General features: G+C 42.0%; 1 long non-coding RNA gene across 4 annotated transcripts; it reads right to left on the bottom strand.

Annotated features, from left to right (window-relative positions):
- Positions 1–26581, bottom strand: LOC125634696 (uncharacterized). 4 transcript variants are annotated; one of them, XR_012667534.1, is made up of 6 exons: positions 26205–26581; positions 17645–17843; positions 13626–13739; positions 6143–6210; positions 3790–3916; positions 1–202 (listed from the first exon to the last, which is right to left on the bottom strand). It is a non-coding gene; the product is annotated as an uncharacterized LOC125634696 (long non-coding RNA). The 4 variants fall into 4 exon arrangements; XR_012667535.1 differs by having other exon boundaries at positions 17670–17843; XR_012667536.1 differs by having other exon boundaries at positions 17676–17843.
- Between the last annotated feature and the right edge of the window lie 834 nt (positions 26582–27415).

The following is a 27415-nucleotide window of genomic DNA, read 5'->3' as shown; positions in this document are numbered from 1 at the left end:
CACAGCCACAAGGAGTTACTTTTATTAAAAGGAGAATAACAAGTCATTATGGGTAATACTAGGGCTCCCTTGTGGGTTTTCTTCAGCTCACAAGATTCTTTGCAGTCCAGATAAAAAGGCTTCAATAATTTTAGAAGCTAGGTGTCCTCTGCCAGATTCCCAGAGATTCTGCATTGACAATCTCTGGTGCCATCACTCAGCCCTAAAAAAGGAAAACAGGAAAGAGACTCTCAGATTCTGTGATTAAATCCATTAAAACAAGGAAACTATGATATTTACTTTCAAATCACTGAACAGTGAGTACAGATGTCCCTGGTTAACACCAGAGCAGGAGATTCATTTTCTGTATTCAACATACTGCTACAGAGTTTCAATGAAGATAGTCAGATATAGCTAAACATGTGAACTGGCTGCCTATTTGGCTTACCAGGTAAATACACTAGATTTCTGAACATGGATTTCCCCTCCCTTTACCCCTTACTCTCTAGTAAAGAAGGCAGATTCTCAATTTTATTTTTTAAAAAAATCCTTCCTATTTAACATTCTACACAGGTAAAGTAACCACCAGAAAAATAAATTAGTCTGGGACATTTAAAAAAACCCAAAAATATTAGACCTGCTGTAAATACGATGAACATTTTAGTGAAAAATCTGTATCAAAATTAAAAAGACAGGAGGAATTCCTTTGCGGGATTTAATCAAACCTGTGACCTTTAAAAATCTTGACTATTTCTTTTTCATATAGAAAAATAAAATCAAAATACATAAAGTGTACCACAATATGTCTCACATCCACATACAGTTTTTCTTACACACACACACACGTTTGCCTATGGGAAAAATTAAATAATGACTTATTTACATGATCAATGATTTGTTCCTCAAGAATGCATGGCAATTCCTATTCTGCCTCCCAGGTCATGTAAGCCCAAAGCCTGACCATATGCTCGTGGCAGTTCCATGCTAGTAACCTGGCCTGGTGAAAGCATGGAGCTCTGAAAATGCCCAGTGAACCAGCCAGGCGAGCAGCGCTGAAGTCGCTCTCATGCAGCTCCAAGCTTCACAACTCCTGCCCTGAAGCTGACCCTCTTGTGTTTTTGTGGTTGGAAAAAATCTCTGACTCCTCCCTACTGCTTCTCTGGGACCTGTCCCTGATGCAACATGAATGGGCATCCTGGACAGGTTTTTATGGTACATCCAGCAGCTCACAAGAAGAACGGGGATAAGAAGGGCTGCAGATCTACAATGCTGCCAAGTTAACTTTACTGTGAGAACCGTCATGTTTAAAGCATTAAAAAGACATTCTGAGCAATGGTAACGCTAAGATTACCAAGATTTGTAATCGCTCTGGAATTCTGAAACGAGAACTGCAAATGCTCAGAGTATGTACTAAGATGCGTTAAGGAATGAAAGTAGCATTAATCCTTAAAATGGACTAGTGATGACTGAATTGCATTGAAGAATGAAGGCATTTTCTGATATGCATCTGTCACCCACTGGTCAGTGCATGCCACACATCCCCCTTTGTGCAAGCTGTAAGTGCTGTGCCTCCAACTAGAGGCTAGCTCTGTAGTTCAAGCTGTTGACACCTGTACTTTTAGCTCTGGAGGGCTCTGCATAAACCACAGACTGCAGACAAAGAAGGTATGGCAGCCATCACACATGGGTGCTTGACAGTGCCTCCATCCTGCTGTCATGTGGGAGCAACTTTATGCTCAACACGGCTCCTCATGTTTGCAGGATCTGGACCCAGATGTTCTGTAACACAGCTCTGAGAATGCTGCCCTGCACCTACTGGAGCTACAATTTTCCCACCTTTATAATTACATTATTTTCCAGTTTTTCACATTGAGTAGTTCTGGATGGACCCTGGAGTGAGGACTAGGCCATGCACTGAGTTTCAATGTGCTGCCATTTTTGGGTGATTTGGTTTGAAAATGCTTTTTTACTCTGGGAAAATCATCATGATTTCCATGCTGTGAGGGTGCAGTTTATCTTCTCATCAATGCTGAACCAAAATCTCCCAAATCTGGGGCCAACAAAGTAATCAAAAAGAAAATATAAAAGTTTCTGGGCTAGAGGCGCTTCCTCAGGGGCTGATTGGACTTCTCTTCCCTTCAGCTGTTCTCATGCACAATAGTTTTCATACATTCCAAAGCCAGAAGAGACCATTATGATTATCTAGTCTGACCTCCTGTATAAAACAGGCCAGAGAGTTCCCCTAAAATATTATCTTGAAAATATTTTTTTAAAGAAACATCCAGTCTTGATTTAAACATTGTCAGTGATAGTGAATCCTGCACTATACTCGATAATTTTTTCCAATGGTTAATTACCGTCACTCTTAACTATGCCCGCCTTATTTCCAGGCTGAGTTTCCCAGCTTCTATTTCTAGCCTTTGGAGCATACTATACCTCTGTCTGCTAGACTGAAGACCCCATTATTAAATATTTATTCCCATGTAGATACTTATAGACTGTAATCAAGTTACCCCTTAATCTTCTCTTTCCTAAGCTAAATATATTGATCGCCTACAGCTATCACTATAAGCTATGCTAATTCTTTATTCATTCTTGTGGCTCTTCTCTGAACCCTCTCCAATTTATCAACATCCTTCTTGAATTTTGGGCACCAGAAGCAGACAAAGGACTCCACATCAATGCCAAACACAGAGTTAAAATAGTCTCTCTACTCCTATTTGAGAGTCCCATGTTTATTTATCCAATGATCACATTAGCTCTTTTGACTGCAGGGGGCTCATGTTCAGCTGATTATCCACCATGACCCCCAAATCTTTTTCAGAGCCACCATTTCCCAGGATAGAGTACCCCATCATGTAAATATGGCCTACATTCCTAGATGTATACATATATATTTAGCTGTATTAAAACCCATATTGTGTGCTTCAGCCCAGCTTACCAGGTGATCCAGATCACTCTGTATCATCCCTACTGCTCTTCTGCACTTTCCTGCTTGCCAGAGAGACTTACAGCAGGTCTTACCAATTCCCTTCAGACTGAGGACAACAGACCTTTCATATTTAGAATTCTTCATTAGGAGCCAACAGTTCCCACAATTCCTTGACTACAAGTCAAAGAATCCCTCTGTTTTTGGCAGGGATCATGTCTCAGGAGTGAACAGAACTTGTGTCAAACACATTCAACACCAGAAATGCCTGAATGAATTTTGCTGAATCAATCAAGAAATGTTCCACGCTTGGTTGTAGAACATCATGGATGTACGCCGTAAGGAGGAGGTGTTTCCAAAAGTGGTCAAGCATGTGAGAGGATGGACTTATTATGGAAAGAGATTGGAAATTGCCTTTATTGTGAGTGCTTAACGATGTTCTGGCTACATGTAGGGGATATAAAAAGATTGATGGAGAGTTACCCCAATGTACGAGTATAACGGGGTTGACATAACTGGCCCTCTGCTGCCCTACTTGCAAGCACTATCTTAGGGTTAGTGCTTGAGATGGTGCTGGATATTATCTGATCTCAGCAGAGCAATCTCTATAGCACTGAGCATGACAGATGCTCCGGGCTGTGGACCAGCCATGGCCAGCACAGTAAGGCAGCTGTAAGTAAGAGAAGTCAACAAGGGTCAAAGAAGCACCCAGGCAGTTCAGAATCAGGGTAGTACAGGACCTTCCATTGCCCTCTGCCCTGGGCTGCACCTTGTGTGTGAAGCCTGCAAGAGCATTAAACAATAGCTTGGATACATAAAAAAGAGAGAGAAATAGTTCTGTTCACAGTGCAGTATCTCCCTTGTGAAAATCCTGAACTTACCACCTACAGCAATGCCAAAACAGACCACAGCGTCCAATACGCACTGTATTGAGAGGACAATGGAAAAGGAAGCAGGCACCCTTCTTACTTAGGCATATGGCAGTGCCAATGATTCCACGATTAGAAACTGCACACACACAAAAAAAAAGAATCATGATTTTCATTCACACAGCAGAGAAACAAGAGCTGTGGCTGTAGCATGATGGGCTTTAATGAATTTCCCGTTCACTGAGACCCAGATAAAACAACCCAATTATCTTCCTGTGCCCCATTTTACTTGATATTTCATAATACTTAAATGGCTGTAGTTCTCTGCCCATTCAATGGCTGCCCCTAGGAAGAGAACAGAGGAAGTTAATTAAGCAGAAGCACGGGCTCCCTAGCTGCACACTTCAGAACCACAGCACTGAGCATGGATGTCCTTCACAGCCCCACACCTTGCAGGCACAAGAAGCAGGTAGCTGCCTGAATCGCCAACTTCCCTTAGTGGCTGCTGCTGCGGTTCTGACTCTTTCTTATTTGTAACAGTGATGTTCCAGGCAATATCACAAATGCTGGTTGGCTGAGCAGGGTTGAACCGGCTCAGCACTGGGATGGATGGTTGCAACATTTAGGAACAGAAGGGTTTGACCGAGTCCCTTCACGTCTGAATGCCTTATGGTCTGGGAGACTCTGCAGAAACATTCTGTGACAACTCAGCACTCAGGAATAGTTTCTTCCTGCCCAGTTGCCAGGTATAGTCATAGGAGAGAGGCTGGACTTTTGGAAAATGTAGCCCAAATGGCCATCACCTCACCCTTTGGGATATTTAGATTAGACTATTTTAAACTGGATTTTAGCTATGCTTTCATTAAAGTATCCAATCCCCACAGGCATAAACTCAAGACCTAAACAGTAATGTCTCATTGCTTCCTGGAGCTCCCCCTATTTGTATGTAATTTCTCTCATTTTATCCATGTTTGGTGTAGGGAGTATGTCTTAGCTGTACTTTGTAGAGCACCTGACACAATGGGGTCCAAATCCATGACCAGGGGCTCCTAGGTGCTAATTCATTAATAACATAATAATAATGTATACAGATGCAATGTCATTTCTTCAGAAACTGCTACAACTCAACACAATGGCATTTGCAGTAATCTAGCCCAGAACACAGATATAGCAGATTATTTCTGGGAGACAGTGTTGCTAAGATACTGAGAAAATGATTTGCCACATTAAAGATTGGGGTTTTAGTCCCAGATTGTGTATTCTCTCCTAGGAGTGAGACAACACTTAATAATAAGGGACATCAAAGCCCTGAATAATTAACATTTGTGAGCAGAAGTTAGACTCGAATTCATATTCTCCTGGTTCCCAACTTAGTTCACCCTCCACTAGAACAAACTGTATTTTCATGGGGTCAGGCCAAAGGAAGAGGATATATCTTGTGTCCACACAGATATTCAGGTCAGTCTTTCCTCAGGGCTATCTGGGGTGGGGAAGAATGAAAGAGGCAGTTTGCGGAGGGCGCCCAAAATGATGGAGGGGCAGCTGGGCCAAATTTGATTGACAAGCATTCCGCCCAATGTATCCTTTAAACCATGCACGGGTGCAACAGACTTGATTTGTGGACACCAGAGCAAGACCCAGTTTTCCAGCAGCGATCTCACCTGTGCCAAATTCAGAGGTAAAATAACCTCTCTATTCCTACTTGATATTCCGCTGTTTATGCAGCCAAAGACTGAATTGGCCCTTTTGGCCACAGCTTCACACTGGGAGCTCGTATTCAACTGATTATTCTCCACTTACTCCCAAATCTTTTTCAGAGTCACTGCTTCCCAGGATAGAGTGCCCCCTTCTGTAACTATGTCTACATTCTTTTTTCTTAGATGTATGCATTTATATTTAGCCTTATTTAAATGTGTATTGTTTGTTTGCCCCCTGCTTACCATGCGATCCACATCACTCTGTATCAGAGTTGTGTCCTCTTCAATTTTTACCACTCCCCAAATTTCTTTTCATCTGCAAACTTTATCAGTGAGTTTATATTTTCTTCCAGGTCACTGATAAAAAAATTGAATAGGACAGGACCAAGAACCAATCCTAGAAGCACCCCACTAGATAGAATTTAGGTGAAGTTTTTACAGGTTATAGTTCAACCACATCTGTACAGATTTTCATAGGCATATCAAAGGGACCTTCCTGATCCCAGGATTATTCCCCAGCTAAATTCAAATATCTGCTTCAAACCCTGTAAGTACTAGAGCTCTTTAGAAGAAGAGTTGGAAAAAACTATGATACAAAGATTTAGGCAACCTTAGTACAGGCTCACACATGTCCTTCTATATTTTCCCTTCATTCATGGAAATCTTACCTTCAGTGCTTTGCGCCACCAGGAAGAAGAATCTTCATGGCTAACGTTTGGCCAGGAACTCAATGTCACTGAGGAGAAAAAACTACAAGTTAGACAGGAGACTGGGAGTTTATTTATTTATAGGACACTGAGGATTATGATATGCTGATCTGTGGAAATCTTGTTTTGATTCATGTGACATTTATAAAGTGTGTGCTGTAACCTCTTAATTATAATGTTTATTATCTGTACAGCAGCATAAAAATTCCCAAGGCACATCAAGGAAATACAATTGACAGATCCCTGCCTTCATGCAGTTGCAATATGAATATTTACACCTAGCAAACATCTATTGCCTGGTCCAAAGCCCTTTGAAGTCAGTGGAAATCCTCCCACTGACTTCAGATGAGGGCCCTAGTGTAGAGGGGAATTCTAGAACACACCCAAGAAGCGATGGACAGAAGGATGTGTGTGTTTGTATATTTTTGTACATTGCCCCCCCAGTATTTTACATGTATTTCAGGAATTTTCCAAACTTCATGCATTAAAACCCATTACAAATAGGTTAAAAATCCTTTTGAAAGTAAGAAATAAAGAGAATCACACTGAAAATACTGTGTGCCAGGAATGTATTGTTATGTTTTTGGTTTGTTTCCCTGTGAATCTAAACTAAGGAATTGTACAGGTATTGATGGGAGAAAACCATGACTTTACTGTATTTCCCCCACCTAACAAACATCAGCCTTAATGAGAACAATCTAAAGTAGAGACATAAAATGTTGATGAATCAAACATGTGGAAGCCAAAGGCAGTCGCAGGTGCTAAGCTCCTTTTAAGATTTGTCTCTTTCTCTTAGGGAGCAGAGAACAAGAAGTGATTGGGCTGAAATTGTGGCCAGGAAAATTTCTAAGGGTTCTATAGAGGAGTTTAACACCTCAGTGTTCCCTGGGGAATTCATTGTTACCAAGCCTCAGAGCTGACAAACAATGAATCACCACAAAGTTTAACAACCTGCTTTGGAATCTCCTTCCCAGTCGTCACCTTCTGTTTTCCTCCATTTCCACTATTTGTAGGCAGCAAATAAAAAAAAGTTGAGGGGAGAAGGGAGAAGACCAAGTATCAGAATCCACTAGTCCTACAGCCACACAGAGTGGGACAAAAACAGGGAAACGAGGCATTGGAAGGGACTTGTCCCTCATTCCATTGTCTTTGCCCTGTATTTCAATTGTTTCTGTTAGGGTGCTGGTCTTCTCACCTGCCACTTTCTCCACAGAGACAGGACAGGGACCCGAGATGCTGTCCCACCCAGTGGGGATACAAGGAGTGGGCACGTCACTCTGGCTGGTCACCTCACTCTTCTTTCCCTGTTATGTTCATACCATACCCACAGAGAAGTTAGATAAAAACAAAAACGCTCTTGGTGGAAGGTTACATCCTAACATTCCTTTGTTTCTTAGAATTCAGAACAATACACAACCCCTGTAAAACAAAAACAGAGAAAGAAGCTTCTCCCTAAAACAGAGGAGCACAACTCACTATACCTTATTTCAGGCTGTCTAGCTGCTGACTCTGCTAAGCCCTGAGCACACACTTCCCTAGCCTTCAAGCTGGACCAAGACAATACCTTGAGCATTTAAAGCGATAACATACACTTTTAATATAGGTCCCAGTGCACCACACTTTCCCCACAGGCGGTAATGGTCCAGCTTGGTTCCCTCCAGCTGTTGCCTAGAACCCGAGGACCTGCATTTAATTGGTGCTGGGTGTCACACTGATGACAACACCTGTGTTTGGGAGAGGCTGTAGAATGTGGGTGTCACAGGTAGGGATGGGCAACCTGCTCCAGAAAAGATAGGAAACACCCCTCTGCGCAAAAAATAATAAATGCCTCCTCTTCCCCTTCTGCTGCCAATGAACCCCACTTTGGCCTCTTCTCAGAGCCAAACACAAGTTGGAGGGAAACTTGGCCGATGTTTGAGGAAGATTCACTTACTCAGAGGCACTCGCACACACAGAGCCCAAATCTCTATTCCTTAGGGAGATAGGGGAATTAAATATTCTTATTACATCCCATCAAACCTCCTCTCCCGGAGGCCTCTCATCATGGAACCATCCCTCCTCACAGCCCTATACTTCCCCTTTGCTTTGTGCTCTGTTTCTGAGGGGAGGTCTGTCCACCTCCTACATCTTCCCCTCAGTGTTTTGAGGAGATGTCCCATTGCCCGCCTGACTTTCCAAGGGATGGTTGGTGGTCCACTCCCTTCATCTTAGAGGCCTGTACAGCCCCACTCAGAGATTGAATCTACTGATACCCTTGTTTATGCACAATGTCAGGCATGTCTTAATACTCTAATTCACTGTCGATATTTGACCCAGGTTATTGTAGGGCACTTGCAAAGGGAAAAATAGCAAAGGGTCTGTGCTCTTTTTTGTCCCTTTATAAAGTATTAGGATACCTGAAAGGGTTTTTGGTTTGTAAAGTGTACTTTCTTCCTTCTGCTTGTTATTTAGGTTACAAATATCAAGAAAATCAAGTCTGGTCTTCCTTCTTTTGCTGGAATTCTCTTTGGTCCTCAGGGAAATGTCTGTGGGGTTCATTAACTCTGAACTGAAGAGGTGGAGTTCTTGAATGTTTTCAAAAAACCTACTAAGTGCTTAAAAAGCATTTGAATGAAATATTTGCTAATTTAAAAGTCAACAACAACACAGAGTTTTAAACTCTTCCTTAGTAGATGTTGTGTCTTGACCTTACCAGTTCTATCTTTCTCTCTACCTGGTCCCATTGTATAAGAATGTCCTTTCTCCTGAGGATATTGGAAGGGAAAAGATCCCACTGGCCAATATCACTGCACCAGGTAGCTTCACTGCATATAATAATAATACAATATAATATAATCATTAGGTGGGCTATGGAGAATATGACTTTGGCGGCTAACAGCACATACTCTGCTTAGGAAAGACTGGGATTTGCTAAGATTGTGTCCACAGCACCAACAGCAGCACAAAAAAATGCACTATGACTAGATATGAGGAGTCTGCCACCCTCCCTCACAACGAGTTGTGCTTGCTCTGTGAACTGTGACATCGATTCCAATGGGGCTGTTTCTGGGTGATGGAACGATGCAATGTGAGGCCTGATCTACACCTAAAACATAGAATCATAGAAGATTAGGGTTGGAAGAGATGCCAGGAGGTCATCTAGTCCAACTCCCTGCTCAAAGCAGGACCAACACCAACTAAATCAGGGATCGGCAACCTTTGGCACGCGGCCCATCAGGGAAATCCGCTGGCGGGCTGGGACGGTTTGTTTACCTGCAGCGTCCTCAGGTTCGGCTGATCACAGCTCCCACTGGCTGCAGTTTGCCGTTCCAGGCCAATGGGGGCTGCAGGAAGTGGAGGCCAGCACATCCCTCTGCCTGCACCGCTTCCCGCAGTCCCCATTGGCCTGGAACGGCAAATCATGGCCAGTGGGGGCTGCGATCGGCTGAACTTGTGGACGCTGTAGGTAAACAAACTGTCCCATACCGCCAGAGGATTTCCATGACGAGCCGCATGCCAATGGTTGCCGATCCCTATTTTAGTTGGTGTTGGTCCTGCTTTGAGCAGGGAGTTGGACTAGATGACCTCCTGGCATCTCTTCCAACCCTAATCTTCTATGATTCTATGAACTAAAACAAGGGCTTTGCCGAGCTGGGCCTTAAAAACCTCTAAGGATGGAGATTCCACCATAGAATCATAGAATCATAGAATATCAGGGTTGGAAGGGACCTCAGGAGGTCATCTAGTCCAACCCCCTGCTCAAAAGCAGGACCAATGCCCAATTAAATCATCCCAGCCAGGGCTTTGTCAAGCCTGACCTTAAAAACCTCTAAGGAAGGAGATTCCACCACCTCCCTACGCAACGCATTCCAGTGTTTCACCACCCTCCTAGTGAAAAAGTTTTTCCTAATATCCAACCTAAACCTCCCCCACTGCAACTTAAGACCATTACTCCTTGTCCTGTCCTCTTCTACCACTGAGAATAGTCTAGAACCATCCTCTCTGGAACCACCTCTCAGGTAGTTGAAAGCAGCTATCAAATCCTCCCTCATTCTTCTCTTCTGCAGACTAAACAATCCCAGTTCCCTGAGTCTCTCCTCATAAGTCATGTGTTCCAGACCCCTAATCATTTTTGTTGCCCTTCGTTGGACTCTCTCCAATTTATCCACATCCTTCTTGTAGTGTGGGGCCCAAAACTGGACACAGTACTCCAGATGAGGCCTCACCAATGTCGAATAGAGGGGGACGATCACGTCCCTTGATCTGCTCGCTGTGCCCCTACTTATACATCCCAAAATGCCATTGGCCTTCTTGGCAACAAGGGCACACTGCTGACTCATATCCAGCTTCTCGTCCACTGTCACCCCTAGGTCCTTTTCCGCAGAACTGTTGCCTAGCCATTCGGTCCCTAGTCTGTAGCTGTGCATTGGGTTCTTCCGTCCTAAGTGCAGGACCCTGCACTTATCCTTATTGAACCTCATCAGATTTCTTTTGGCCCAATCCTCCAATTTGTCTAGGTCCCTCTGTATCCTATCCCTGCCCTCCAGCGTATCTACCACTTCTCCCAGTTTAGTATCATCCGCAAATTTGCTGAGAGTACAATCCTCACCATCCTTCAGATCATTTATGAAGATATGGAACAAAACCGGCCCCGGGACCGACCCCTGGGGCACTCCACTTTACACCGGCTGCCAACTAGACATGGAGCCATTGATCACTACCCTTTGAGCCCGACAATCTAGACAACTTTCTACCCACCTTATAGTGCATTCATCCAGCCCCTACTTCTTTAACTTGCTGACAAGAATATTGTGGGAGACCGTGTCAAAAGCTTTGCTAAAGTCAAGAAACAATACATCCACTGCTTTCCCTTCATCCACAGAACCAGTAATCTCATCATAGAAGGCGATTAGATTAGTCAGGCATGACCTTCCCTTGGTGAATCCATGCTGACTGTTCCTGATCACTTTCCTTTCATGTAAGTGCTTCAGGATTGAAGCCATCTCCCTAGGTAGCCCATTCCAGTACTTCACCACCCTCCTAGTGAAATAGTGTTTCCTAATATCCACTGCAACTTGAGACCATTGCTCCTTGTTCTGTCATCTGCCACCACTGAGAACAGCCTAGCTCCATCTCTTTGGAACCCCCCTTCAGGAAGTTGACGGCTGCTATTAAATCCACCCTCACTCTTCTCTTCTGCAAGCTAAATAAGCCCAGTTCCCTCAACCTGTCCTCATAAGTCATGTGCCCCAGCCCCATAATCATTTTCATTGCCCACCACTGGATTCTCTCCAATTTGTCCACATTCTTTCTGTAGTGGGGGGGCCAAAAACTGGATGCAATACTTCAGATGCGGCCTCACCCAGTGCCAAATAGAGGGGAATAATCACTTCCCTGAATCTGCTGGCAATGATTCTACCAATGCAGCCCAATATGCCATTAGCCTTCTTGGCAACAAGGGCACACTGCTGACTCATATCCAGCTTCTCATCCACTGTAACCCCCAAGTCCTTTTCTGCAGCACTGCTGCTTAGCCAGTCGCTCCCCAGCCGGGATTCTTCTGTCCTAAGTGCAGGACTCTGCACTTGTCCTTGTTGAGACTCATCAGATTTCTTTTGGCCCAATCCTCCAATTTGTCTTGGTCACTCTGGACCCTATCTCTACCCTCCAACGTATCTACCTCTCCCCCTACCTTAGTGTCATCCAAAAACTTGCTGAGGGTGCAATCTATCCCATCATCCAGATCATTAATAAAGATGTGGAACAAAATCGGCCACAGGACTGACCCCTGGGGCACTCTGCTTGATACCAGCTGCCAACTAGACATTGAAGCATTGATCACTACCCGTTGAGACCGATGATCTAGCCAGCTTTCTATCCACCTTAGAGTCAATTCATCCAATCCATACTTTTTTAACTTACTGGCAAGAATACTGTGGGAGACTGTATTGAAAGCTTTGCTAAAGTCAAGATAGATCACATTCACTGCTTTCTCCATATCCACAGAGCCAGTTATCTCATTATAGAAGACAATCAGGTTGGTCAGCCATGACTTGCTCTTGGTGAATCCATGTTTACTGTTCCTGATCACCTTCCTCTCCTCCAACTGCTCCAAAGTGGGTTTCCTTGAGGACCTGCTCCGTGATTTTTCTAGGGACAGAGGTGAGGCTGACTAGTCTGTAGTTCTCCGGGTTCTCCTTCTTCTCTTTTTTAAAGATGGGCACTATATTTGCCTTTTTCCAATCCTACGGGACCTCCCCCGATCGCCACGAGTTTTCAAAGATTCAAAATATTTCAAAGATAGATTGTCCCAGCTACATCACTCAAGGTTGGGAATAACTCACACCCCTGAGAGATATAGTTAAGCCGACCTGGTGTAGTTAAGCCCTGGTGTAGACTCCGCTAGGTTGACTGAAGAATTCTTCCATTGACCTAGCTATGCCTCTTCGGGGGGTGGATTTAGTGCAGTGACAGAAAACCCCCTTTTGTTGCTGTAATGAGTGTTCACACTACAGTGGCAGACCTTCAGAATTGCCACTGTGCAACTCTGAAACTTGTTGTGTTAATATCAATGTGGCAGCATCTAGGCCTTCAAAACTAGCAGGTTTGCTGCAGTAGGTGAAAAACTAACTGTTATCAAGGCCACAGCTGCTCGACTGCTTTCATCCTACTTGGGCACCCAGTGAGCCGTGAGTACCTAGTTGCATTGATAGGCCCAATTCCACTACAGAAGCCTTAGCAATTTTCTTCAGTTTTCCTCACTGCTGTTGTAGCCCAGTCACTTCTCATTCTCTCCTCTCTGAATAGCATGGATGAGACAAATCCTTAACAGGTGCTTAGTATCTGCAGGGACCATTGACTCTCACATGTTCAACGCATGAAAAGTGTCTGACCTTTTCACTGCTGTTGTGAAGGCTACTGGTTGTTACAACAACAAAACAAAACCACAAGAAAAAGGGAGAGTTTTAATTTGTTAATTTTAAGAATTTTGGAATTATGGAAATATTGCAGGGGCTCTTCCCCCATGTTAACCCACACATGTTTGCGGGGGTTGCAGGATACGGAGCTTATAGCAGGACCTGGAGGGAGGGAGCAGTTGCAGGGGCACCTAGGATCAGACTAGGGAGCAGGCAGGAATTGCTGGGACCCCATTTCCCACGCTTGAGCTGGCTGGCCATCCCCTTGCTGAATTTCAGTAGCTACGCTTGCTCTCCCTGCTATCCCGCCACCCCCCACCCTGGCCATGCACACACACACATTTTCAGCAAGGCATTATCTCATTGGGTTTGGATGCATACAATAGGAAAATACCCTACATTCACATAGGATATTGATACAATTTGTTCAGAACAAACACACAGACACACCTTGCTGCCATATCTCTCCCCAGATAGACCGGTTTCCTGGAATTCCTCTCGCAATTGGGCCCTCATCCAAACCCTAATCATGTCAGTGGGAGTCTTACCTTTGATTTCAAATGGCACTGGAGCAGGCAGTAGAATTTATCAGGTGCAGATTGCTCAAGGCAGGGATTTTTTCATCCATAATTCCCTGATATGTGCCAGGAATTTTGATGGTGCTGTACAAATAAAAATAATTAACAGATTGCAGCCCACATCTGATAAATATCACTTGCATCAAACAAAATTTCTGCAGTTCTGTATATCACAGTGCCCAGCGCTCTATGAATTCAATGGCACAAAGCTATGTTAATGCAGCGTTAAAGTTGATTGGTGGTATGTCATCCCCTTGCAGAACACTGAGTTGAACAAAACTCAAAGTTCTGAAAGCCAGGCCCCAAGCCCCAGACCCTGGCACACATGGGAAGGGAGAATGTGGGGCTGATAGGTGCCCCTGTTCCTCTTGTCTTCCAGTCCCCAGATAATACTTAGTCCTACCACGAGTGTAGGGGACTGGACTAGACCTCTAGAGATCCCTTCCAGTTCTTCCAGATTCACCCCCATATCCTCTTTCCAAGTGTCCCAGTCCTTCACTCCCTCTAAGCCCCACGCATACCTCACCTGAGCTCCCACCTCTCACCCCTCACTTTCCATACAAACCAATATATCCCCCTCCCCATAAATCTTCTCTCTCCCCTCACTGCAACCCTCTCCCACATCACTCACTCCTCTGCTGCCTAATACATCTCCCCTCCCATCTGGCATTCAAAGGTCTCAGTTTCCCTCCCATAGACTATGATTACATTCTGCCAATACGAAATTGCTCTCCATGACTCACAAACTTGCAGCAATGCCCAGTCATTCTATCCAAAAGTCTTTTTTTCTTAGGCCAGAGCTTGTCATTAACTTGTCATTAGTTGTGTTAATTGAAGGGTGAATTCACAGCTAGTAATCTTAATGAGATGTATGATTCATTCAGTCATTAGTACAAGGGTGGCCAAACTTACTGACCCTCTAAGACACATACAACAATCCCCAGAAGTTTGAGAGCTGGGGCATGCCTGACAGGGCTCAGGGCTTCAGCCCTGTGGCTGAGTGGTGTGGCTAGGGGCTTCTGCCCTGTGGGGTTGGTGGGGGGGTGTCAAGGTTCCTTCCCCACTCTGAACTCTAGGGTATAGATGTGGGGACCTGCATGAAAACCTCCTAAGCTTACTTCTACCAGCTTAGGTTAAAACTTCCCCAAGGAACAAACTATTTTACCTTTTGCCCTTGGACTTTCACTGCCACCACCAAACATCTAACCGGTATTATTAGGAAAGAGTCCATTTGGAAACGTCTTTCCCCCCAAAATGCTCCCAAATGTTACACCCCCCTTTCCTGGGGAAGGCTTGATAAAAATCCTCGCCAATTTTCATAGCTGACCACAGACCCAAACCCTTGGATCTTAAGAACAATGAAAAAGCATTCAGTTTCTTAAAAGAAGAATTTTAATAGAAGAAAAAAAGTAAAAGAATCAGCTCTGTAAAATCAGGATGGTAAATACCTTACAGGGTAATTAGATTCAAAACATAGAGAATCCCTCTAGGCAAAACCTTATGTTACAAAAAGACACAAAAACAGAAATCTACATTCCATTCAGCACAGCTTATTTTCTCAGCCATTTAAACAAACAGAATCTAACACATATCTAGCTAGATTACTTACTAAGTTCTAAGACTCCATTCCTTTCTGTTCCTGGCAAAAGCATCACACACACAGACAGAGACCTTGTTTCTCCCTCCCTCCAGCTTTTGAAAGTATCTTGTCTCCTCATTGGTCCTTTTGGTCAGGGGCCAGCGAGGTTATCCTAGCTTCTTAACCCTTTAAGGTGAAAGGGTTTTTCCTCTGGCCAGGAGGGATTTTAAAGGTGTTTACCCTTCCCTTTATATTTATGACAGGGGGTCTTGGAGCTTCAGCCTCCCCCCAGGGTATGCCTGCCGGGGCTTGGGCTGAAGCCTCATATCCACTGAAGCCCCGAGCCCCAGCAGGTGTCTCCCATGGGGCTAAAGCCCCAATACCCCCCTCCTGCTGGGCAGAAGCCCCTAGCCACATAGCCTTGCCACAGGGCAGAAGCCCTGAGCTTCCCCCCAACAGTTTGGCAGGTGGAGAATACCGGGGAGGGGCTCCGCAAGCCACACTTTAACTGTAAAAGGGCCACATGCAGCTCACGAGCCACAGTTTGTCCACCCCTGCATTAGTACCTCTCAGTTTTAACACTATAAGGCAGTGATACGCAATTAGATCTACCTGCGGGACCATTTGAGAATTTTATGAGAAGAGGTGGGCCATTTGTGCAGAAGGCTGACCAAAAAACAAACAAACCAACAACCCTTCAGCTAACAATAAAACAAGACTTTGATTGGAACATATGTATTAGTGTTTCTATCTATTAACACAGTTCTATATCAATAGTTTCCATGAAGCCTTTTACATCAATATCATCATTAACACCAGGAACTCGAATTCACCCATTTTCGTATTTAGAAGAATAGTATTTGTATAGAAGCACTTGTACATTTTGTCAAAATTCAGTTGGTTGCCTTCATGTGTTATATTTAAATGGGACTCTTTTATGTTTAACTGTTCCTCACTAACTCCTACCTCTACTTTACCAACTTCTTTTCTATCCTCTTTATTAGGATATAGAGTAAACTCACCCCCAAGGGATATCTCCACCCAAACCACCTGCTCCTCTGTACCTATCAGCTTTCCCTCAGCCCTTAGCTTAAAAAATCCTCTACAACATTTTTAATTTCACATGCCAGCAGTCCGGTTCCTTTTTGATTTAGGAGGAGCCCAGTCTTTCTGTACAGGCTCCTCCTTTCCCAAAAGGTTCCTCAATTCCTAATAAACCTAAAACCTTCATCCCTACACCATTGTCTCATCTACACATTGAAATCCTGCTGTTCTGCCTGTCTAACTGGCCTGGAGCGGGGAACTCGAAGCATTTCAGAGAATGTTACCATGGAGCATTAATCACTTTCTTAGCAGCCTAAATTTAGCCTCCAGGACCTCTCTCCTACCATTATCTCTGTCATTGGTACCTACACATACCATGAACCATGACCACCAGCTCCACCCCAGCACCAAATGTAAGTCTGTCTAGCAATTTACCATGCAGTTTTCCTGCTCATCACAAACCCAACTATCTATATTTCTAAAAATTGAATCCCCCATTACTATTACCTGGCAGTTCCTAGTAACTGGGGTTCCCTCCCCAGGATGGGTATCTCCAGTGTGAGAGGATACCATACCATCATCTGGAAGGTGGGTCCCAACTATGGGATGGTTATCCTCCACTCCAGCTTGATGTTCTCCTTCTCTGAGACTTTCATCTTCTTCAACAGCACAGAGGCTGTCAGGTTGGGGGTGGGACCATTCTACTGTGTCCCGGAAAGTCTCCCCTCAGTGTTTCCCTGTCTCCCTTTGCTCCTCCAGTTCCACCATTCTGGACTTAGGACTCATGAGCCTGTACTGTGTGTCTGAGGGCCATGAGTTGCTTGCACACATATACCACCGGCCGACAAGGCAGGTAATCCTACATGCTGCATTCAGTACAATAAACTAGAGAGACCCCACCCTGCTGCTGGACTTCTGCTTGTATTATATTTACTCTTGCAGGATTTTCTGTGGGATGGAATGGGCAGTTTGTCTAAGTTTAGAGTATGTTAGGTGTATCTGCCTATCACACTCCCTTTCTAAATTCCCCTGTTCTCAAGCTCCTCTGATCACTTAGGAGCTGGCTTTAAAAAACCCTGTTCTCTCTGAGTTAGCTTCCCCCACCCTCCCATCAAGGGATGCCAGAGAGGTTAAGAGTCAAGGAATAGCAGGCTAGTGCCTTGCTAGTGAGCTCTCAGCCTACCCTAGCAGGCTGCTTAACTCTGCACACAGCCCCCAAAACAGACCATACTACAATTTTCAATCAGGCAAGCACATGACATGCAAGCAAGCACACAACAAACCAACCAACAGACAAAAATTGAACAGATAAAACCACTAACAGACAAACTAAAATGTCAATTTTAGGGGAATTAAAAACATTGACCTTTAAATAGAATTCATGATTCAACCTTAACTATAATGGTGCTGCTGTGTCATTATCATACAGGGGCTCTTCATCTCCTGTCTGTCTTGGTGCCTCTTCTCTTGCCAAAAAAGGACCATCTTGATCACCTGGCCGACCTTGAGCCATGAAGATATTTTACATTCTTATCGTGGTTTTTGTGTTCATATTCCCGATTGCCCTAGGTAAGATGTAAAATAGGATATAAAATAGGATAACAGAGAGAGATTTGTCAACCTATATTAAAATTTCCAGTTAATACATTACATTATAATAATTAATTCTCCTTTTTTAAAAAAGAACTCTGAAATGCCTCCACAGCATGTGACAGACCTTAAACTTTGGCAGGAGAATAGTTCTGGGATGAGAGAGGTGTCTTTGTTACCCACCCTGAAAGTCCATTCAGACATGTCAGAATTTTGGCTGGTGAAAAAAAAATCCCCATTTCTCCCTGGGGTTTTACTTGGTAGAGCTTGCTAGAGGCTTGCTACTAACCTCCCCAGCAACACCCTTTTTGCACTGAGCATGCTCTTGCTTCCCCATGGCACACAGAACTGAATATCTGGATGGGACACAGACCAAATGAATTCTCCATCTCTAGCCTTGCTTCTTCAAAAAATGTTTTTTCCTTTGGAAAGATGGGGATCAGGAGACCATGAATTCAAGTCTAACGTCTTCTGCTGAATTCTGTGCCTGTCACACCCCATAATATAAATTATTATTAATTAATATGGAGATATACCTATCTCATAGAACTGGAAAGGATCTTGAAAGATCATCGAGTCCCTTCCCCTGCCTTCACAGCAGGATGAAATACTGTTCCTTATTTTTGCCCCAGATCCCTAAATGGCCCCCTCAAGGATTGAACTCACAACCCTGGGTTTAGCAGGCCAATGCTCAAACCATTGACGGGCCACAGGCCCAATACCCTGGTACAAAGAGCACTGTACAAGGCATGGCTTAGGCAAGCAGAATAAAGGATGAATGTTGTTGGATATGTACTTGGCTACATACCCTAGACGGCTTTCTAGTTGCCCAAGCTGTTCCTCTCCATAAGCACTGCTATTTTTAGCGGTGTAGTCTCCTGCTGCATCCCTGCCTCTGAAGCTTTCTTCATCACAGGGAAAGACTCCAATAGCGGGGGACAGGCCTAGGCAGCTCCCCACCACTGCAGCCCATCCCTGTGACGGAGAACGACTCCAGGGAGCTGCCCAAGACTTTCCCCGCTGGCAGAGACATTCCCTGCCAAAGGGCAAGACTGTGGCAGCAGAGTGTGGCGAAGGCTCTAGCAGCTCTCGGCTGCCAGAGCCTTCCCTCACCCCAGGGAAAGACTCTGGCAGAACCTTTCCTCTCTGGGATGAAAGGCTTCAGCAACCCAGCTACCATGAGTCTGTCTATACAACCTGGCAGGCTCACTCCCATTTGCAGTGGAGATATACCCCAGATGTCTTCAGAGAGATGTGTTTTAAGAAGACAAGACTAAGAGGGGGGTCTATATAGCTTTACCCGATTCATTTGGGCATAAGCTTTTGTGGGTAAAAAACCCACTTCTTCAGATGCATGGAGTGTTTTTGTGGATACAGACTAACACAGCCACACCTCTGATAGCTTTACCAGCATTGCTATACAGACATAGCTTAACTGGTGCAGCTTATGTAACCCTGGGGGGCGGGGGGTGAGCCACTGTGGCATTGGTGTAGTTACATTGGTACAAATATCCCTACACAGAGCTGGTCGGACAACTGATATTTTGCTGGGAAAGTTTCCCTTTTGCAATGTTTTGGTTTTCTGTGAGACATTTCTAAATGAAAGTTATGTTTCAAAACAACATGTCCATGTGTTGACATTTCATTTAATTTTGGGTTTTGGAAACTGAAACAATCTACTTTTCCATTTTCATTTTTTGGAATTTTTTTCTTCCTTCTGCTCTCTTTTTACAATTTTCTCTTTTTTCCACTGGAAGAAGGGAGGGGCAGAAGGGGTGGAATACTGAGGGGGAATTCTACATATTTTTACTGTTGGGAAACCATAACAAAGGGTGAAAACGTAACCCCCCCTCACACACATTTTTAGAAGATAATAAATGTTTGTCTGGAGTGGCTTGTTCATAATATTGAAGCCCATAGAAAAGGCGCTTGGTTCTGTACAGAGAAGTTCATGTTGAAATACTGAAGCTGTAACATTTCAACAAAAGAAAAGGATGCCATTCTGATATAAATGCTGTCTTGTTTTTTGACCAATGCTAAAAACTGGTCTGAAATTTTTTGAAACTCAAAATGTTGATGGAACTTTTCACTAACATATCAGTCTCTGATGAAAAAAATGTCTGTTTCTAATTCAGTGATTAAAAAGGTAATTAAAGGTCATGCAAATGTTTACAAAATTTTTGCCCCATTTTTGGTAAGATGCTTTAATATTTATTTTGCTGCGGTTCTGTTTTGTATCATGTCACATCTGGATTTATTTTTGTCATTATCATTTTATCTTTTGCAAAATGATAATAGGAAGAACATCTTTCCATACTATAAAGTTAGGGGAAATCCATGTTCAGAAGTTTATTATTTATGTCATAAGCCAAGGAGACATCCAGTTCACCTCTTTAGATACATATGGCTATTCTAATTAAAACGCTTTAGCAGAATGTTGCAATGGTCAATAAGAATTCACATTCTGGATTTAATAATGAATATCTATCTATCTATCTATCTATCTATCTATCTATCTATCTATCTATCTATTGTATTTTTGTAGTCCCCATTGTTGAAATTCATCCTGTGCCTTTTGATCTGAAATCAAACATCATACAGTTTCATTTTTATGAATATAAACAAGCAATCTGAGAGTCTCTTTCCTTTTTGCAGAAGGTGTCACTGATGGCTCTGCTCATTGTCTAGGCAAGATCTCTGGGAATCTGGGAGACGTCCTATCACTTCTAAAATCATTGAATCCTGCTTCAATGTAAGTGGTAATTCTGTTCATTTGGGCTGTACACAACCACGTGGGTTGGAACAATCCAAAAAGAAAAGTATATGCCACAGATGAAAGACTGCATCTCCCCTTTTAATAAAAGCAAGTTGTGAAATAACTTTGATGAATGGGGACTGTGTGTGTTCTGATGGAGATGGGACTGTTTCTATCTCTTTTGAGTTTACACAGAGCTCGCCTTCAGGTTTGAAAAACATACTTAGTGTCACAGCTAAATACAGGGTGGAAGATATTGTTTAGTGGTTGAGTTGCTAACACATATTTCAAGGGACCATTCAAGGTAAAGTAGATTTTTAACACCCCTCCAGTCATGGAGGGAAAGAAAAGGAGGGAAAGCATCTGGGGGCATTGTTAGTGGGTTATAGAGACATAATCTATAACCCACTAATAACCCGTATCGTTTGCCTTTCCTCCCCCTCCTTCCACATGCTATTTAGCTATCACACTCTGAGTATGTTTCCCAGACTTGAAGAAGAGCTCTGTGTAAGCTTGAAAACTTGTTTCTCTCATCAGCAGAAGTTGGTCCAATAAAAGATATCACCTCACTCACCTTCTCTCAAAAATATGTGGATAATTCTGTAACAGAATCCAGTAGTTTGACAAGACTTAGCAAGACAACTTACCATAAGAACATAAGAACAGCCATACTGTGTCATCCCAAAGGTCTATCGAACCCAATATCCTGTCTTCCGACAGTGGCCAATGCCAGGCGCCCCAGAGGGAATGAACAGAACAGGTCATCATCAAGTGATCCATCCCGTTGCCCATTCCCAGCTTCTGGCAAACAGAGGCTAGGAGTACCATCCCTGCCCATCCTGGCTAATAGCCATTGATGGACCTATCCTCCATGAATTTATCTAGTTCTTTTTTGAACCCTGTTCTAGCCTTGGCCTTCATAACATCCTCTGGCAAAGAGTTCCACAGACCGACTGTGCATTGTGTAAAAAAATACTTCCTTCCAGTCTTATTAATTTCTCCTCATATGGCAGCTGTTCCATACCCCTAATAATTTTTGTTGTCCTTTTCTGAACCTTTTCCAATTCTAATATATTCATAGATTCATAGATATTAAGGTCAGAAGGGACCATTATGATAACCTAGTCCGACCTCCTGCACAACGCAGGCCACAGAATCTCACCCACCCACTCCTGCGATAAACCTCTCACCTATGTCTGAGCTACTGAAGTCCTCAAATCGTGGTTTAAAGACTTCAAGGAGCAGAGAATCCTCCAGCAAATGACCTGTGCCCGATGCTACAGAGGAAGGCGAGAAACCTCCAGGGCCTCTTCCAATCTGCCCTGGAGGAAAATTCCTTCCCAACCCCAAATATGGCGATCAGCTAAACCCTGAGCGTATGGGCAAGATTCACCAGCCAGATACCCAGGAAAGAATTCTCTGTAGTAACTCAGATCCCACCCCATCTAACATCCCATCACAGGCCATTGGGCCTATTTACCATGAATAGTTAAAGATCAATTAATTACCAAAATCATGTTATCCCATCATGCCATCTCCTCCATAAACTTATTGAGTTTAATCTTAAAGCCAGATAGGTCTTTTAACCCCACTGCTCCCCTTTGAAGGCTGTTCCAGAACTTCACTCCTCTGATGGTAAGAAACCTTCATCTAATTTCAAGTCTAAACTTCCCAATGACCAGTTTATATCCATTTGTTCTTGTGTCCACATTGGTACTGAGTTTAAATAATTCCTCTCCCTCTCTGGTATTTATCCCTCTGATATATTTATAGAGAGCAATCATATCTCCCCTCAACCTTCTTTTGGTTAGGCTAAACAAGCCAAGCTCTTTGAGTCTCCTTTCATAAGACAGGTTTTTCCATTCCTTGGATCATCCTAGTAGCCCTTCTCTGTACCTGTTCCAGTTTGAATTCATCCTTCTTAAACATGGGAGACCAGAACTGCACACAGTATTCCAGGTGAGGTCTCACCAGTGCCTTGTATAAAGGTACTAAAACCTCCTTATCTCTACTGGAAATACCTCTCCTGATGCATCCTAAGACCGCATTAGCTTTTTTCACGGCCATATCACATTGGCAGCTCATAGTCATCCTATGATCAACCAATACTCCAAGCTCCTTCTCCTCCTCCGTTACTTCTAATTGATGCGTCCCCAGTTTATAACTAAAATTCTTGTTATTAATCCCTAAATGCATAACCTTACACTTCTCACTATTAAATTTCATCCTATATCTTTAAGATGGGGCAACTACATCTGTACACAGTATTCAAGATGTGGAAGTACCATGGATTTATACAGAGGCAATATGATATTTTCTGTCTTATTATCTATCCCTTTCTTAATGATTCCCAACATTCTGTTCACTTTTTTGACTGCTGCTGCACATTGAGTGGATGTTTTCAGAGAGCTATCCATAATGACTCTAAGATCTCTTTCTTGAGTGGCAACAGCTAATTTAGAACCCCATCATTCCATATATATAGTTGGAATTATGTTTTCCAATGTGAATTACTTTGCATTTATCAACATTGAATTTCATCTGCCATTTTGTTGCCTAGTCACCCAGTTTTGTGAGATCCCTTTGTAGCTCTTTGCAGTCTGCTTGGGACTTAACTATCTTGTGTAGTTTTGTATCATCTGAAAAGTTTGCCACCTCACTGTTTACCCCTTTTTCCAGATCATTTAAAAATATGTTGAATAGGACTAGTCCCATTACAGACCCCTGGGGGACACCACTATTTACCTCTCTCCATTCTGAAAACTGACCAATTCTTCCTACCCTTTGTTTCCTATCTTTTAACCAGTTATCAATCCATGAGAGGACCATTCCTCTTATCCCACGACAGCTTACTTTGATTAAGAGCCTTTAAATAGAAATGTGATCAATAAATATATATATTTTAACTAGTCCATATTAAAGGTATAACAAGATGGTTGTTTAATACTAGAGAAGGTGGTACATTCAACTAGTATATTGAGAAACCAATGTGAAATGAAAAGCTGTAAGGTGAAATCCAATAAAATGTTATAAAGCCTAAATGAATAAAAAGATTGATCAACAATTTGCCAATTTACAGACATAGAACAGCATTTCACATGATCCTATTAACTTACCTCAGAAGTGTACAAAATTACCAGTTACTGGTAGAGAGGTTTATACAGCTGTTTTCTTAATACTCCTTTATTTGTTACCAACATTATTAATGATGAATAAAGTAACTGAGTCAAATGGGTTATGTTGCTACCTGATTAGGTATGAAAGAAGTGGAAAATTATCAAGGAATGTGAAAAGACCGTACATAAAAATCTCTACTCTTTTCAAAATGGACATTTATGTAGACAGCTCAATGTGCTGACAGAGAAATTGTGACTTGGAGAAGGATCTAGAGTGGTGCCAAGTTGGGCAAGGACTGCACCCCAAGGAAGCCTCCGGGAAGAGACCTGGGGAAGTAGAATGTTGGTCAGAGCTAAACTAGCAGGCATTCTTTTTATGTCCTTAGAAGTTTTGCATGAGTTACTTGGGCCTAGCATGTCTGACATGGACAAGGATGGCACAGAATTTTTTTCCATTAATATTATGGCATCTTCCAGAGACAAAATTGCAAGAATTCGTAAGAGACAAATCTTTTCTTCCCTGAATGATAAGGGACAACTCCCATTTTGGTTGGACATTTCCAGACTTCACCAAAAGCACTGGCCACTTTCTGATCATCCCACAGGAGCTTTGCCAAAAGGAGAAAGCAGGCCTCCATAAACTATATAAAACAAGTTGTTTTGGTTAAAGTGTTAGTCCCTGAAGCTAAAACATCTGGAAGACAGTGTCAGAGTGGGACCGTCAATGCCTGGTCACCGAGAGCACCATTGTCTGATAACTACTAATGCCTGAAATTCACTACAGTGAGGCTAAGATGGAGAAGATGCCTGCATGTTGGTTTCAGTTTATAAGTACCAAAAATACATGTATTTTGTTTAACCAAATGCCTGATTGGTTATCCTAAAGCTAAATATTTCTTATATCTTATTGAAACCCCATAAATAACTAAAATATATAAAGTAAATTATAATATTCCCCTAACATCTTTAAACTTAGTTGTCTAGAAATTAATTTAAGCCAATAGCGTTGATGCTTGCTGGTAAATTGTATAGTCAATTGCTTAACCATACGTTGATTCATTATTTCATTATGAAATATACTCAAGAGACCAAATAGCCAATATCAGTCAGGTTTATTAATATCATACCGGTAAAAGCTTCTATATGGTACCAGTTTCCAAAGAGCAGTCCCATGCAGCAATGTTACATTCACCTTACACACAAGATGTGCTACCCAAAGTTACACCCCTAAAGCCATCTTTTTGCCCTATTTGTTTACCAGTAAAAGGTATCTACGCCATCTGAACCTGGATTCAGTTAATCAGCTTTTTACCTTGTTTGTTCCTGGTACTGTGGTGTACCCCTTTATCTTTGTTCTGAGCACATACATTCTAGGTCATGATGAGCCCTTATCTATGTTCTGAGCCCATACAGTCAGGTACTGGCTGAACAAGAAGTAGGACTGAGTGGACTTCTAGGCAGGCTCTAAAGTTTTACTTTTTTGTTTTATTTTAAGTTTTTATTTTTTATTTTAAGTTTTTAAGTTTTATTTTTGAATGCAGTTATTTTTTGTACAAAATTCTACATTTGTAAGTTCAACTTTCATGATAAAGAGATTACACTACAGTTCTCATATTAGTTCAATTGAAAAATACTATTTCTTTTGTTTTTTACATATTTGTAATAAAAAATAAATATAAAGTGAGCACTGTGCACTTTGTATTTTGTGTTGTAATTGAAATTAATATATTTGAAAATGTAGAAATCATCCAAAAATATTTAAAGAAATGGTATTCTATTATTGTTCAACAGCATGATAAATTCTTTCACTTGCGCAATTAATCACGATTACATTGTTAATTGCTTGACAGCCGTAATTATGATGGTCGTAACCCAACCAGATTAAATTAGTGTGGTGCCACTTCTATTAAAATACTTTTTAATAATTATGAGTGTAAAATTGCCTTTGTTGCAACAAAATAAAAACAAAAATTAATCACATGACACACAACATACAAGGCATATATAGCAAACTTACAATTAAAGATGAATGGTGCCAAAATCATATTTATAACTATACAAGATAAGATCTTAAAGTTATTAAGGCAATGCATTGTGGAAAACAGACATACTAAATAAACAAATTAAGCATTTAATTAAGCAAGTTATTACCTTTTAATTTAAAACTTTTAGTAATGGGAAAAAAAATCCCTATTAAGTTATTTGCCCACTTTGTTGTGTTAATTTAGTTAACTTAGGACAGTTTCCATTACTTTCTAATACTTTTATCTTAAGAATACTACTATATGGAAATAAGGAAAACCCATGTTTCATATATTCGTTAGTGGCTAAAGTAAGAAGCAAAGTTAGCATTTCGGTTGCTTAGCAACCATATTTTCAAGAAAGCTAAGCGTGTCTTCAGCAGTTGCATTTCTGAAGGTTTAAAATCATTAACTTACTGGACTTATTTAAAGCCAAGTTTTTACCTTAAGCATGTTGATGATTTCTTTTTTCTCCAGGTGCTTCATCTCTTTCTGTGATGGGGTTTTTTGTAATAACTCTTAACTTTTAATGTTTAAAACAAAGAAAATGGCAGAAGTGAGGAGACAGCAATGAAGGAATGAGAGGAGACATGAGCCAAGCGAGACCAATTAACTCTATGAGGTCATTTTAAAGTACAGGCAGCAGCAACAAATGAGAAAGGACATAAGGAAAAACTTGACTGATAATGGAAAAAATATCTGGAAAAGAAGGTTATATGATTAGCTCTGAGAGGGGAGTGGGGTTCTGTGGGTTAGAGCAGGGGGACTAGAAACCAGAATAAAAACATCCTGGCTGTGGAAGGAGAGTGCAAGTTGCTACATCTTCCCGCGAAACCTGCATTTGTTCCCCTAGACCGGTTGCTTTTGTCTGTATGGTAAATGGGATTGCAGGAGTTCCTGTTTCTGGGCAACTCCATACATATTTTTAAGATTGTTATACTGTGGTTACCAAAAAAAAATCCACTCCCCCCTTCTGACTGAATCTCTCCCGTCAATCTCTAGTTTTCCCTTCATTTCTTGTATACTGTAAGTATCAGGGATATTGTCTTTGCTTATACTTTCCACTTGTTGTTTTACTTTCCTATTTCGATTTTATTCTTGTTTTAAGTTCTTAGTTAGCTTTCTTACTTTATTTTTTAATACTAAACAAATGAGGAAATGCATTGCAATACCGTTTTGCTCCTCATCTCTACCATTTTTTTAAAAACTGTTTTCCCCTCCATTTTCAGTTTAAACAAGCTATACACATGACCCCAAGGGTTAAGATTATTTGCAGTATCGAGCCTGAATGATGGACCAACATGACTATTCACAAATTATACAACAAAGGATTCTGATATCTCCAGTTTCTCACTTTTATTTGCCATGGCTTTAAGTTTGTTATATAGCATTTGGCAAAAAAGAATATTTTCCCTCTCTTTTTTACTCAGTGTATGACATTTAGTCAAGAAAAGAGCTTTAATCTTTGTATATACACAATTAAAATTTGGCTTTTCACCCAGGAAGTTCTAGTGTATTGGTGTTTTGCCAAAAGCACTTTATCATGCACTATTTATAAAATTGGTTACTTTTAAAAAGGCATTTTGCCATAGTAGCACTTATTAAAAATCATAGTAGCATTTCCTGTGCATACAGGAAATGGCTGAGTGCCTATA

Source organism: Caretta caretta, chromosome 3 (genome assembly GCF_965140235.1).
Source record: "Caretta caretta isolate rCarCar2 chromosome 3, rCarCar1.hap1, whole genome shotgun sequence".
In the NCBI taxonomy this organism is placed as follows: domain Eukaryota; kingdom Metazoa; phylum Chordata; order Testudines; family Cheloniidae; genus Caretta; species Caretta caretta.
The sequence above is the reverse complement of the archived record's forward strand: the minus strand, read 5'-3'. Positions and strand labels throughout refer to the sequence as shown.